We start from the raw sequence: 14,333 nt of genomic DNA on the forward strand, positions 1-14,333 counted from the left end.
ATCTCTATGGCAACCAGTTCTCAGTCAGCCTCAAGGGCTCTGGCAAAAAGCAGGCCAGGGAGAGTCAGCCAGGGTATGTGAGGTCAACTTCCTTCTGGGGGGGTAAAGTTCAGGATGATGCTGAGAAAGAGTCCAGGCCTGAGAGTCTTGAGGCCCAGGGCCAAGCCTACCTCTGCAGGACTCTTCGTTGACCTGGTATGAGTCCCCTGTCCTCACTCAGCCTGTGTCTCCCCCTCTATCTGTACAAGGGATCTCAAGACTTGACCATTTGGAAGGGTCCTCACACCCTCGGTGCCTGAGGGGGTCCCTCTCCCTCCACCTGCCTCCTGGGCTGCCCCCAGTACTCCAGCCCCAACTGAGGCCTTGCAAAAGCTAAGCTGAGCTCTCACAACAAGATCTTGTTCAAACCACTTGGCCTCCCAGGTCCAGACAGGGCAAGAAAAGCCAGTTGAACACCATGCCCAGGAGGGAAGCAGCAGGCAACCAGGACCCAGAGGAGGCTGTGGAGGAAGTCAGAGCATTTAAATCTCATCCCAAACTTCTAAGCATCACCAAAATGCCTTACCATGGTAAATCCCCATGGTACGCCTAGGACTGACCACTACCACCAGCAGCATAGGGAGTTCGGCGCCAAACTGAGCCCTAGAGACCCAGCGGCAGGGTTGGAGGCCTGGCTTGGCTGCTCACCAGCTCTGTGACCTTGGGCAAGTCACCTCTCCCCTCTGCCAAACTGGAAAGCATAGACTCATTCCATAGGTTAATTACAAAGATTAAATGAAATCATGAAGGCAGCATGCTCGGTAATGGTTCATTATCACTACTGCTAACAATGGCGGACTATTATTGGGGGGTAGCAGCACATGGTGATTAAGAGAACACAGGAAGCACTGGGGTTCAGATCCAGCTCCCCTTGTGCCTCTGTGTCCTCTTGGGCATCACAAGGCTGGTTATGATGGCATCTTCCTCCTGGGGTCACAGTGAGGCTTAAATCAGTTACTAGAGACAGGTACACCTAGAACATTCCCATGGCTCATCCGAACTTCTGTGGAAGAGCTGTTGCTCCTTAGCCAACCATGCAGCCCCAGTGAGACCAGTAAAGGAAGCAGAGTCCAGCAGATGCCCTACAGGCATGGTTTTCCCTGAGCTTTGTTTCTGTGGCCTCATATCTGCTCTCAGACTCCATCCCGGCAGCACCTTTACAATGAGCTCACCCAGTGGAACAGCCTAATTAATGCTCCAGGTGAAGATTTCTTGTCCCTAAAATAGGCAAAATCTGCTCTTTCTGGTGGGTTGCCATGCCCACCCCACTGCCTCCTCTATCAGGTGTCCTGTGGAAGTACACAGGTAGGCTGCTCCATTTCCAGACCCTAGCCCCACTGATTTCCTGGACAAACTCTGGGCCACTTCCTTCCTTGGCAGAGGGCAGGTCTGGGTCGCTCAGGCTGGTATTTTTATGAGGTGCGTGCAGACCTCTTTTCTTACCTAGCCACTCTCACTTCTTAAGGGAGCTCATCCTGTCTGACACAAGCCATCCTTCACCTTCCACCTACTCCCAAGTCAGCCCTGCCTTCTCCCACAAAGTCCAGACTCCTATCCATCAGCCGTTTGACACTCTACATGGAAGATAGGTAAGCATCTTGACTTGGCACGTTGAAAGTAAGACTCTCCCCATCTCAGTCAAGGTCACATCCATCCTTCCTGTTGCTCAGAGCAAAACCCCAGCAGCATCCTGGATTCCTCTCTCTCATACTCCACAATCCACGCAAGCAAACCTACTGGTGCCACCTTCAGAATTCATGCAGAGGGGCGCCTGGGTAGCTCAGCCGGTAGGGCATCTGCCTTCGGCTCAGGTCGTGATCCCAGGGTCCTGGGGTCAAGCCCCACATTTGGCTCCCTGCTCACTGGAGAGCCTGCTTCTTCCTTTCCCTCTGCTTGCCACTCCCCTTAATTGTGCTCTCTATCTCAAAGAAATAAATTAAATCTTAAAAAAATAGAATTCATGCAGAATCCAGCCACTTCTCCCCATCTCCTTCATGAACACGCTCTCCCAAACCACCGCTGTCTCTCATCTGAATCATTGCAATGGCCCCTCCACCTGGCTTCTGCTCTTGCCTAATTCTATTCTGTACTCAGTAGCCAGAATGATCCTGTTAAGACCAGAGCCTGCCATGCCTTTGTTCACAATTCTCAAATGGATCCCATCTCTCATAGAGTAAAAGCCCAAGTCTCTACCATAGCCTCCTTGGTCCTGCTTGATCTGTCTGCCCCATCTCTTTGCAGGTGTCATCCCTGCCCCCATCACTCACTCTGATCCAACCACCCCAGTCAATCCCACCTCAGGGCCTTTGCACTTGCTGCTGCTGCTTCTTGAAATGCTCTGTCTCCAGAATCCCTATGGCTCACTCTCCCACTTCCTTCAGGCTTCTGCTAAAATGTCCCCTGACAAAGACTACCTAAGTGGCACTGTGCTCTTACTCTACTTCACTGACTACACTTCATATATATTCATTTATTGCCTGCCCAAGGATGTGTCTCCAGCAATCGGCCCCCTCTGTTCCCGGCAACTTTTCACTCTCTTCAGAAACTTCCATCAGCACAAATGTGCTATCATATCCTTCCTGACCTCACCTCTCCTTCCCCAGCACTGCCCCTTTTCCTTGTTCCCCTTTGTAGCAAAACCCCCTGAAAGAGTTGATCTGATTTGCCAAGATCAATCTCCTCCTGTTCTCTCTTCAACCCGCTCCCATCAGGCTGTCACCCCCACTACCCACTGAACCTGCTCCTGCCTTGATCCCCAGCTGCTGGCCCTGTTGCTAACCCAAGGTGCCCTGGATCCTCTGGCCACTTCCCGGCTCCTTTGCTCACTCCTCCTCCCATCCAGGAGCAGGCTCAGCCTGCAGTCCTCTGAGTCCACACATTCACGCTCCCAGTGGTCTCATCCAGGCTCCTCTTTGAAAATACCATCTATCTGCAAATGAGACTCAAAGTTATCAGTGCTCCTGGTGTCTCCCTCAGACTTGGAATTCCATCCCTCTCTCCCAGATATCAAATTTCCACTCCACTCCTCTCCCCGGATGTCTTATAGGCATCCAGTTGAGCCCTCTGTCTTCCCCCACAGACCTTCCCATCTTAGACAAGTGGTTATCTATCCTCCCAGTATCTCAGGCCAAACCCTGGACTCTTCTTTTTCTTCCCCATCCTATCTGGGAATTAATCCTCAACGTCCAAGTGTATTCAGAATCAGAACACTTCCCACCACCTGAGTTCACACCACTTTCAACACTTATCTAAATTTACCATTTCAACCATTTTTAAGTGTCCCATTCAGTGGCCGCTGTTTTTTTTTTTTAAGATTTTATTTATTTATGATAGACACAGAGAGAGAGAGAGAGAGGCAGAGACACAGGCAGAGGGAGGAGCAGGCTCCATGCAAGGAGTCTGATGTGGGACTCGATCCTGGGACTCCAGGATCACGCCCTGGGCAGAAGGAGGTGCTTAAACCACTGAGCCACCCAGGCTGTCCCCAGTGGCCACCTTCTACTACTACTACTACTACTACTACTACTACTACTACTACTACTACTACTTCTTCTTCTTCTTCTTCTTCTTCTTCTTCTTCTTCTTCTTCTTCTTATTCTTATTCTTATTCTCCTCCTCCTCTCCTCCTCCTCCTCCTTCTTCTCCTTCTCCTTTTTCCTCTTTTTAACTCATGAGAGATACACAGAGAGACAGATGCAGAGACACAGGCAGAGGGAAAAACAGACTCCTCACAGGGAGCCCAATGCAGGACTCAATCCCAGGGCCCTGAGATCATGACCTGAGCTGAAGGTAGATGTTCAACTGCTGAGCCACCCAGGCATCCCCAATCGCATTATTCTATTTACAAAATGTTGTGCAACCCTCACTGCCATCAGTCTCCAGAACAGTTTTTATCATCCGTAACTGAAAGTCTAACACATTAAATAATAACTCCCCGTCTCCCCAGTCCCTGGCCACCACCACTCCATTTTCTCTCTGTCTTTGGCTATTCTAGGGACCTCATATGAGTGGAATCATGTAATATTTGTTATTTTGTAACTGGCTTGTTTCACTTAGTATAAAGTCCTCCAGATTCACCCACTTTGTAGCCTATGTCAGAATTTCCTTCTGTTTTAAGGCCAAATAATATTCCTTTAATGTATTTACCACATTTCATTTATCCATTCATCTGTTGATGGGCATTTGGGTTGTTTCTAGCTTTCAGCTACAATGAACATTGCTGCTGTGATTGTGGATGTACAGACAATCTTTTCAGGTGTCTGCTTTCCATTCTCTTGGGTGTGTCCTCAGAAGCTGAAGTGCTGGACTACATGGTAATTCTACGTTTACTTTTTACAAAGATTTTATTTATTTATTCATGAGAGACACATAGAAGTAAAGACAGAGGGAGAAGCAGGCTTCTCACAGGGAGCTCGATGTGGGACTTGATCCCCGGACCCAGGATCATGCCCTGAGCCAAAGGCAGATGCTCAACCACTGAGCCACACAGGCGTCCCTCTGTTTAATTTTTTGAGGCATCATCATACTGTTTTTTTTTTTTATCATACTGTTTTCTATAGCTGATCACACCATTTCACATTCACACCAGTAGCGCACAAGAGTACTTGTTATGTTCTGTTTTTCAGGTGGGGTTTTTCTGGTGGATTTTTGTTTGCTTATTCTTTGTTGATAGCAGCCTCCTTGTAGATGTGACCTGCAATGGTTTTGAAAACTCAAATCCAGGGCACCTGGGTAGCTCAGTAGTAGAGCATCTGCCTTTGGCTTAGATCATGATCCCAGAGTCCTGGAATTAAGTCCTGCATCGGGCTCCCTGCAGGGAGCCTGCTTCTCCCTCTGCGGGTGTCTCTACCTCTCTCTCTGTGTCTCTCATGAATAAATAAGAAAATAAAATCTTAAAAAAAAAAAAAAAAGGAAGAAAGAAAACTCAAATCCAAAGTCTTGCAATGGCCTATGGGGCCTATGTGACCCTTCATCCTCAGCTGCTTACCACGCCTCCCGTCTTTGCTTCTAGCTGTTCTATGGGATGAATCAGACATGGTCTCACCTCTGACCTGGCCCTTCCCTCCGGATGCTGTCCCCCCAGATAATTGTGTGGCTCAGTCCTTCACTTTTTTCCAAGGTAGTGCTCAAATGTCAACCTATCAGAGACTCCACTCTAACCACCCAATTTAGACCTGCAACCTACACCATAACCACGCACTCAACCCCTCTTGCTCTGCTTTTCCCCATTGCACTAGTCTCTTTCTCACCTTACCCTCCTACTATGGACTGCCAGCCCACCAGCCCCAGATTCAGACTTTGATATTCTAACCCTCAGTACCTGATCATCTGACTGCATTTGGGAATAGGGCCCTTAAAGTAGTGATTAAGGTAAAATGAGGTCCTACGGGTGGCCTTCACTCAACACAAAGAGGAGATCAGGACACAGACACACAGAGGGAAGCCCACATGAGGACACCAGAAGACAATGGCCACATGCTGGCCAAGGAGAGAGGCCTGAGAAGAAGCCAAACCTGCCAATATATTGATCTTAGACTTCTGACCTCCAGATATGTGAGAAAATAAATTCCCATTGGTTAAATTTCTATCATCTGTAGTACTTATTATGGCAGCTCTACCACACGAATACACCTTCAATTGAATCCACGTATGTGTTCTGCTTTACTCTCTGTTGTTCCCAGGTAACTCTCAGATTCCTAAGAGCAGAGTCTTTATTTCTGTTCACAGCTGTGTCCTCAGCCCCTAGCACAGAGCCCCCACACAGTGAACCCTCAATAACGAGTTTGTGAGCGAACAGATAAAGAGAAAATACACTGCAGGGTGCTATCATCTCAGGCAGAAACCTAGTGGGAATAATTTACACATGTTTTCAGATTGTTGCCTTTCATGCACCTTCCTTTGGCTTCCAGATTGGGACCCAGTAGCTGGTGGATAAGGTGATGTGAATGCAACATAATCTTACAGTAACTGATGAGCACGTACACTAGCATCTTTTTTTTTTTAAGTTTTATTTATTTATTTTTATGTAATCACTATACCCAGTGTGGGGCTCGAACTCATAACCTTGAGATCAAGAGTTGCTTGCCTTCCTGATTGAGCCAGCCAGGAGCCCCAAACATTTCCCTTACTTTATTTTTTATTTTGTTTTGTTCTATATATTTTTATTATTTTTTAATTTTGTTTTATTTTTTATTTATTTATTTTTTTTGTTCTATATATTTTTAAAGTAGGCTCTATGCCCAACGTGGAGCCCAAACTCACAACCCCAAGATCAAGAGTCACATGCACCATTGACTGAGCCAGATAGGCATCTTTTTAAATATATACACACATGCATGGGAATAAAATATATCTCCCCTGGGGTGGAGCTCAGAAAGGAGGGAGGAGCAGATGGCGTGGAAGGCACTCTGTGGACTGGCAGGATTCATGTTGAGGCTTTGTCTTTGGGCAATTTATGGCGCTCCAGAGACCTCTCTGGGAACTTTCAACCAAAGCTGCTCCCTCTGTCCCCAACTTTAGCCCCAACCGCTGGCACAGGGAGCTGCACTCCTCTGCACCCAGAATGCCTTTCTCTGCACAGTCACCATCATCCCCATAGCCATCTGGCACCCCCTCCTGTCAAGCTGGCCACCTGGCTCACTACCCCCCACATCTTCTGCCCCCTGAGATTGGAGGGCTTACTTCACTCTTAGATCACAGGCAGCCAGCTCTCCCTGTGCAGACCTTCACCCAGGAGGGTGGTGGCTGCCCACTGTATCCCCTTTCCACTTCCAGTTTCTTGGGCACAGTCGGATTCTAACCTTCAGATCTTTCCAAATTTCTGGAAACAAAGTTTCCTGAGCCCCTCTCAAAGCCTGAGGAGGGAGGAAGCCCAGCTTACCACCACAGGCTTCTCCTCCTTGCCCCTCTGTCTTCTTGCACACCACCGGTAGTGGGATGGGTGCTGGGGTGATGGCGCCCTCTTTGTTCCCCTCCTGTTCTGCCTGTTAAACCATCTGGGTCCTGCTTAGGAATGCTTGGTTTTCGTTTTATTTTATTTTATTTATTATTCGTGAGAGACACAGAGAGAGAGAGGCAGAGACACAGGCAGAGAGAGGAGCAGGCTCCATGCAGGGAGCCCGACGTGGCACTCGATCCGGGTACTCCGGGATCACGCCCTGAGCCAAAGGCATATGCTCAACCGCTGAGCCACCCAGGCGTCCCTAGGAATGCTTGGTTTTCAGCGCAAAAACTGAGACCTGAGACAGTGGGTCATTTTATTTATTTATTTTTTTAGATTTTGTTTATTTATTCATGAGAAACACAGAGAGAGCCAGAAACAGGCAGAAGGAGAAGCAGGCTCCCTGCAGGGAGCCCAATGCGGGACTCGATCCCAGGACCCGGGATTACATCAAGCCAAAGGCAGATGCTCAACCACTGAGTCACCCACGTGCGGCACATTGGATAGTTCTGCAAAATATGTTCCTATAAGCAAATTTGCTGGCTCTAAACAATTTACATTTTGATAATAACTAACCACTCCCCCCAATCAGTGTAGATTTCTATCAACCGTGTTTACATTCCCACCAGCAAAGTGTATTATAATTTTTAAAATCATTAATTTGATAGATGAAAAAATATTATCTCATTGTTGCTATAACTTGCATTCCCTTTATTATCTGTGAGATGAGTGCATTTTCATAGCTTCATGAGCCATTTGTGAACCGCCTCCTTGTGTCCACACATTTCTCTTCTTCCAGTCCTCAGGAGCAGGGAGGTGAGTTTTCGGCATTCCTTATCTCACAATGACCAAAAATCAGTGATGGATACAAGGCCACTTCATTGTTTTGAGTTTATTTTTGTTCTCCTTTGTCTTCAATCCCCATTCCCATCCCACTTCAATATGAATGAATTGTGGGGAAATATCTAATATTTTTATGCATTTGTGGGTTTAGCTTATATAAATGGTATTGTGCTATTGATCTCATTTTTGTTCCTTATTCTTTGAACACTATGTTTTTTAAAAAACTGTTGATTCTGACTGTTGCCTGGTGTTGCATAGTTTGCATCCATTACACATCACTAACCCATCCTCCTGAGGACGGATGCCAAAGTGGCCCCTGACGCTTGCTTCCACAAAGGACACTGCAGCCAGCACCCTTGTACAGACCTCTTTGAACACTTGCACACGAATTTCTTTCTTTTTTTTTAAGATTTTATTTACTTTAGAGAGAGTAGGAGCACGAGTTTGGGAGAGGGGCAGAGGTAGAGGGAGAAGCAGACGCTGTGCCATACTGAGCAGGGAGCCTGACATGGGGCTCAATCCCAGGATCCTGGGATCATGACCTGAGCCGAAGGCAGACACTTAACCAACTGAGCCACCCAGGTGCTCCAGTGCACACAAATTTCTGTGGCTTATTTACCAAGGATTGAAAGTGTGCGGTCTCAGAAGAAATGTATGCCTCATTTCAGAATGTTCTCAAGAGACTGTACCAGCTTAAAGGCCTATAGAAGTAACCAAAGATTTCTGCCTCCTACACCCTCACCAAACATTGGTATGATTTGCTTTATGAATTTTCACTTACCTGATGCTTATAAAATGGTATCTCATTGTAATTTTAATTGAATTGCACTGATTATTTCTCTGACCACATCGTCATTAATTTCTTGCCATTTTGAGCCAAATCTTCTGAGTTGCCTGTTTATATTCACTGCCCAATTCTCTATTGTGTTTCTTGTCTTTTCCTCATTGACCTGTAGGAGTCCTTTATTCACTAGATTGCAACCACTTGTCTGTCAATATTAGCTCTGAGAATCTTTGTGGAATAGAAATTCTTAATTTTGATGTAGTTGGATCCATGAATGTCTGAGTGGGGGGATGTATTCTGGATGTCTTAAGATGTCCTTTCCCCATCCTTAGGTGGGGCATTCTCCTATATTTTATCCAATTAGGTCGTAGTTTAACATCTGCATTCAGAGCAAAATGCTCTATATTTTCCTTTTCTGATACTGTCTCTAGCCGGTTTGGGAGTCATATGAGGAACTATGCAGCGTTCTCTCGGTCCTTGCCTTTTGGTGTTTTCGTTTGTTTGTTTGTTTGTTTGTTTGTTTGTTTTGTTTTGTTTTTGTGATGCTGCTGCCGTGCTTCATGACAGCTGATATGAGCAGTCCATTTACTGCCTGGCTCATACCACAAACGCTGCCCATCCTGAGAAACCCTCCAGGAGGCCCGGGCCAGGGCCGCCACCTGCATGCAGACCTAGATTTAGGAGCACACCAAAAGTGTAGAGGAAGAGGTTCTGAAGTGCTAGGGGAAGCTGCTGTCGCTTCATGAGCAGTTCTGTGTACATGGACGAGAGGCCTGAGATGAGGCAGTACAGGATGAAAAGCAGCAGTTCCAGTGAAATGATATACAGGGGCATGGGGCCAGCAGCAACTGCTGACGGAGATCCAGGAAAGGTGTTCCCAGGGTCCTGGAGGCCACCAGCTGCATAACAGGCCCCTGCCACCATCAGCAGCAGCACTGCTAGGCCCTGAGGTGCTGGAGACAGAGGCAGTAGAACAAGGCCATGCTTCCAATCTTGAGATAGCTCAGCACCTGGTAGGTGCTGGGGTCCATATAATGTTGAAGAGAGATCACTAGGTTGTTGTTAGCTCCATAGAATAGAGCTGATAGTGCAAATGGGGGAGTCTGGCGCCATGGTGTGGCCCCCTGGGGCCATGCCTGCCAGCCCACCAAGAGGGGGAAGGCACACAACAGTAGCTTGGTCAACTCAGTCAGCAGCACAGCTGAGGAGGGCTGGAAGGGCACTTTGCCGTTCACATGGCATAGTGCCAGCAATGGGGGATGGGCACCATACATAGCAGTGGATAAGAGTAGCATCAGGGTCCAGTAGGCCTGCCTGGGACGGCCCAAGCCTGGCATACCTCCGTCCTCTACACTCATGCCCAAACCAGACCCTGGGTGGCCTGTATAGCTAGCAAGGGGGCTGTAGGAATTGTAACAAGTTTGGGGAAAATCAGTATGGAGCCAGCTCCCAGGAGGGAGGAGCTGTGGTACATTGGTAGAGAGTGTACTGAGAATCAGAGTCAGCTGCAAACTCCACAGTCAGGGATGGAAGAGAAAGGGGCTGGTGGCTCTAGAAGCCACAGTTTCGGGGTCAGTCTTGTGGGGTTAAGGAGGTGCATCCAAACTGCTGGCTGATAAGCCACCGTTTACCCTCTGCAGGAAGGAAAGCAAGGATGAAGGCTGTGGGCAAGTTGGAGATAGCAAAAGGTGATAGGTCGAGAAGCCAAATATGGTGTCTGTGGTTGAAAGGCCTCTAACTGCAGGCCAGAGGTGCTCATCCTTTCTCCTCCATGGGATCCAGAGCTAGTCAGGCCCCTTTCGCAATGACTGAAGATAGTCCCTCAATGTCTTCTCCACATTCGGCACAGCATATGCCTGAGCTGCATAGATGCCAGTGCAGGTACCCACAGCAAAGCCTAATACTGCTGATGCCCTCAGTTTGGCCACCACATAGCCGGCTAAGAAGCCCTTGAGGAATGGGGAGGACAAGAGCGAGCCCTCCTGGCTCACACCACTGCTGACTTCTTCCACACGCTGCTGCAGGCATTCCAGCTGGTTCTTTTTTTTTTTTTTTTTTTTTTTTCCAGCTGGTTCTTGAGAAATACCAGGTCCTTAAGCTTGGGCAGAGAATCCTTGTCATCTGCCATCTTCCCCGGCAAACTTGTTGCCAGTCCTTGTCTTTTGGAACAACTGATACATGATAGGGACCATTTGTTCCTTGAAAGTCTGTGGAACATCCCTGTAAAAGTACCTCCATTCGCACTCTTTAGTATTGGAGTCTTAGATGGTAATTTTCTCTACTGGTTACTGATCTACTGAAATTTTTGATATTTTTGTTCCAACTTTGACATTTCATATTTTCCTGGAAAGGCATTCACTTTGATTAAGCTTTTATATTTACTAACATCCAATTATTTGCAAAATCCTTTGACATTGTATTTTTTATTTTTTTAAGTTTTTATTTCATTTTTAAAATTTATTCATTTATTTAAGTAATCTCTATACCCAATGTGGGGCTCAAACTCACAACCCTGAGATCAAGAGTCACAAGCTCTTCCAAGTGAGCCAGTCAGGCGCTCCCAATATTTGATATTTTAAACTTTTGTGGGACTCAGGAGTCAGATCATGGGGACTGCTGGCTATAAGAAGGACTCTACGTTTGTCTTAAACATGATGGAAAGTGTGACAGGATATTGGAAAAACCCATTTCGCCACTTTTGGGGAGGGCAAGGGCAGAGGGAGGAGGAGAGAAAGAATCCTAAGCAGGCTACATGCCCAGCACAGAGCCCTACATGGGGCTCAATCTCACAACTCTGAGATCATGACCTGAGCTGAAATCAAGAGTCAGATGTTTGACTGAGCCACCCAGGCGCCCCTTCATTTTGCCACTCTTGAAACCCCTGATCCACCTCAAGAGTATAAAGAAATAGAGTAGATCCTGAAAGGGAAACTTTGTGAGGAGACGGATTTAGAAAAGGAGCCCTAATACTGCCCTCAGGGAGTAGGACCAGGGACTGCCTGCTAGTCTCTAAGTCTGGGGAGAAGCGCTTAAAAGAAGATGCCTGGAGAGCTCAGGTGGGCTCCCTGAAGCCATGGCAGTCCTGTAGGTCAGTGGTACATGAGACTTCCAGAATGGCTATGGAACCACAGTGGGAACTGGCCTGCGGCAAGGTAGCAGGAGGTCCTGTCCAGGTGGCTTCTGTTATCTGGCAGGGGGCACCCAATGAAGGTAGGTGTGTACCAAGCAAAAGAAAACTGGAGCCAGCCAAAAGATTCCCAGAGTGGGAATCTCTGCCCACTTCCCAGGAGTTACAGTCAAGGAGGTAGCCCATAAAGGAGCTGTAAAGCCGCCACAGGGCAAGAACGCAATTTAAACACCTGCTACTCATAGAGTGACTGGCCATCTTATCCAGAGCCAATCAAGGAAGAACTCTCTGCACCCCCTACCCTCCTTCCTCCCTGTGCTCCAACAGCAGCAAGTTCTCAAACTGGGGGAGCAGGAGGGAAGGGAGGGAGACAGACCTGACTTCCCTCTTCCTCATCAGCAGGGACCACATGGCTGGGGAAGTGGAAACTATCTCATCAAGTGTAGAGATTTGGCTACCATGCAAAACGGGCGGTCTAACAACTTATTTAGTGACTTCAGGTGATCATAGGACTGTAAGAAAACATGGCACAGAAAGTCATAACTTCATTTGTGGGAACAGGGAGAAATTCTCTTATGCATTTTAGAGGAACATTGGGAGACAAAAATAATCTTTAATTATATCCCATAAACCTTGTTTGGAGAAAGTAGCCATCAAGCAAAGAATTTTGAGAGGGCGAGTAATGTGAGCTGATTTATGTTTGTATTTATTTATTTATTTATTTATTTATTTATTTATTTATATTAATTTATTTGAGAGAAAAAGAGAAAAAGCAAGGAGAGTGGCAGAGGGAGGTGGAGAAGCAGACTCCCTACTGAGCAGGGAGCCCAATGCAGAGCTCCATCCCAAGACCCCAGGATGGATCATGACCTGAGCCGAAGGCAGATGCTCAACCACTGAGCCACCCAGGCACCCCTGATTTATGTTTTTAAAAGGTCCTTCTGACTGCTAGAGATTAGACAGGAGGGCCAGGGTGGAATGAGGGACTGTCATCTGGGAAAGACACTGGAAGGCTTGGGCCAGGAAAGGCAGAGAGAGGAGAGAAGAGGAGAGGTCTGGATATTAGAGCGGGGCCTGCCACCCTTCAGAGATCAGGAGAGGCCAGAGAGATGGGGCCATGGACACCAGAGAGCAGCCAATGGGGAAGAATTGGAGAGAGTAAAGGCTCCCAGCCAAGCAAAGAAAGTGTTTCAAAGAGGGGGGAGTGACCAACTGTGACCAGAGCCACTGAAAGTTCAAGGCAAGACTAACAGCATTAACAACTACACTTGGCAACCTTACTTGTTTCCTAGGCCCACGTTCTGAGGACCAGATCCAGGAGGCTCACTACAGGCTTTGGCTGTTGGAACGTGGCTGGGAATGGCCTCTACCACACCACCCTCTACCTCCTCATGGAGCCCCCTCTGAAACTTTTCCTTTAGGATACATGTTCTTTCCCCTGAAGAACTTGCAGGCACTATCTGCTCCTTGGGTAGAGGGAAGAAGCTAACTCACTACATCTCCCATTTTGTTTTGGCTGCTTTGGCTGCCAGGAAGCTCAGAGATGAACATGATATTCAGTTAATAGATCTGAGAGAACATTATGGGCTTCATATTTATTTATTTATGTTCTTGAACCTGATCTTCACATTCTCTTTTAAATTATATCTTTATGTTTTTGATCTTCTATTTTTATTTTATCTTCCTACCTCTTGTTGGAAACTACCTCATGTGCCTTGAGTATGAGGCAGGTATGCAAATTATTTCCATTCATTCAGCAAATGTACAGAGATGCCTTTTATATGTCAAGTCCTTTTGATTTGCGATTGACAGGACTCTATTAAGCCAAAAAATGGTAAAATAAATGACTAACTCATGAAAAGAGCAAAGGTGTACCTGAGCCCAATTTTGCCTGGATGGCAGGACTCGGGGCCCCTTGTCTCCATGTGTATAGGTATGTGTGTAGGTGTGTGTGTGTGTGCGCGTGTGTATGTTACTCTCCTCTTCATTTCATCTCCATTTCCCTCTCTCTGTCACCTTCATTCTCTCTGATGGGAATGTTGGCTGCAAGGAGCACGACATTGCTATCCTTGGACCTTTGCCACCAGTGTGAAAAGAAAACTCTTCCCAGGTTGAAAAATCCTAGGGAAGGACTCTGACATGCCCTGCCTCGAGTCTTGTGGCCATCCCTGCACCAATCACAGGAACCCAGTGGGAAGGGAATGTGGACCAGCATTTCTGGCACTACCACCTCGTTGGAGTGGGAGGAGCAGTACTCTAAAGGTGGGGATGTGATTTGGGGTGTCCTGAAGGAAGATGGCCAGGACAGACCAAACACCCACCACAGGCTTACCATGTGCCAAGTAACCAGGAGACACCCTGGAGATGCAGATGTGAATAAAACAAGCCCTCTGCCCCTGAGATGGCCATAGTCCAACAGAGGGAGGTAAAACATGCAATGACGACTATGATAAAATCAGAACATGGGAAGAATCTCAGAAGAGCAATAGGCAAAGGATTTGGGGTATTCCAAGGAGGACAGAGGAACTTCTGATTCTGGCCATGAGAAAGTAAGTTTTACCAAATTGATCCTTTTGCCACAAACAACTGAGAAACTGGAC

General features: G+C 47.2%; 1 long non-coding RNA gene and 1 pseudogene across 2 annotated transcripts; one reads left to right on the top strand and one right to left on the bottom strand.

Annotated features, from left to right (window-relative positions):
- The first annotated feature begins 4 nt into the window (after positions 1–4).
- Positions 5–13,601, top strand: LOC112659338 (uncharacterized). Of its 2 annotated transcripts, XR_007403739.1 has the most exons (5): positions 5–195; positions 1,505–1,628; positions 4,237–4,352; positions 8,491–8,573; positions 13,026–13,601. It is a non-coding gene; the product is annotated as an uncharacterized LOC112659338 (long non-coding RNA). The 2 variants fall into 2 exon arrangements; XR_007403738.1 differs by lacking the exon at positions 8,491–8,573 and having other exon boundaries at positions 7–195.
- Positions 7,506–10,640, bottom strand: LOC112659337 (probable UDP-sugar transporter protein SLC35A4; annotated as a pseudogene).
- Positions 13,602–14,333: the final 732 nt, after the last annotated feature.

The sequence above is a fragment of the Canis lupus genome, chromosome 18 (genome assembly GCF_003254725.2).
Source record: "Canis lupus dingo isolate Sandy chromosome 18, ASM325472v2, whole genome shotgun sequence".
Lineage (NCBI taxonomy): Eukaryota > Metazoa > Chordata > Mammalia > Carnivora > Canidae > Canis > Canis lupus.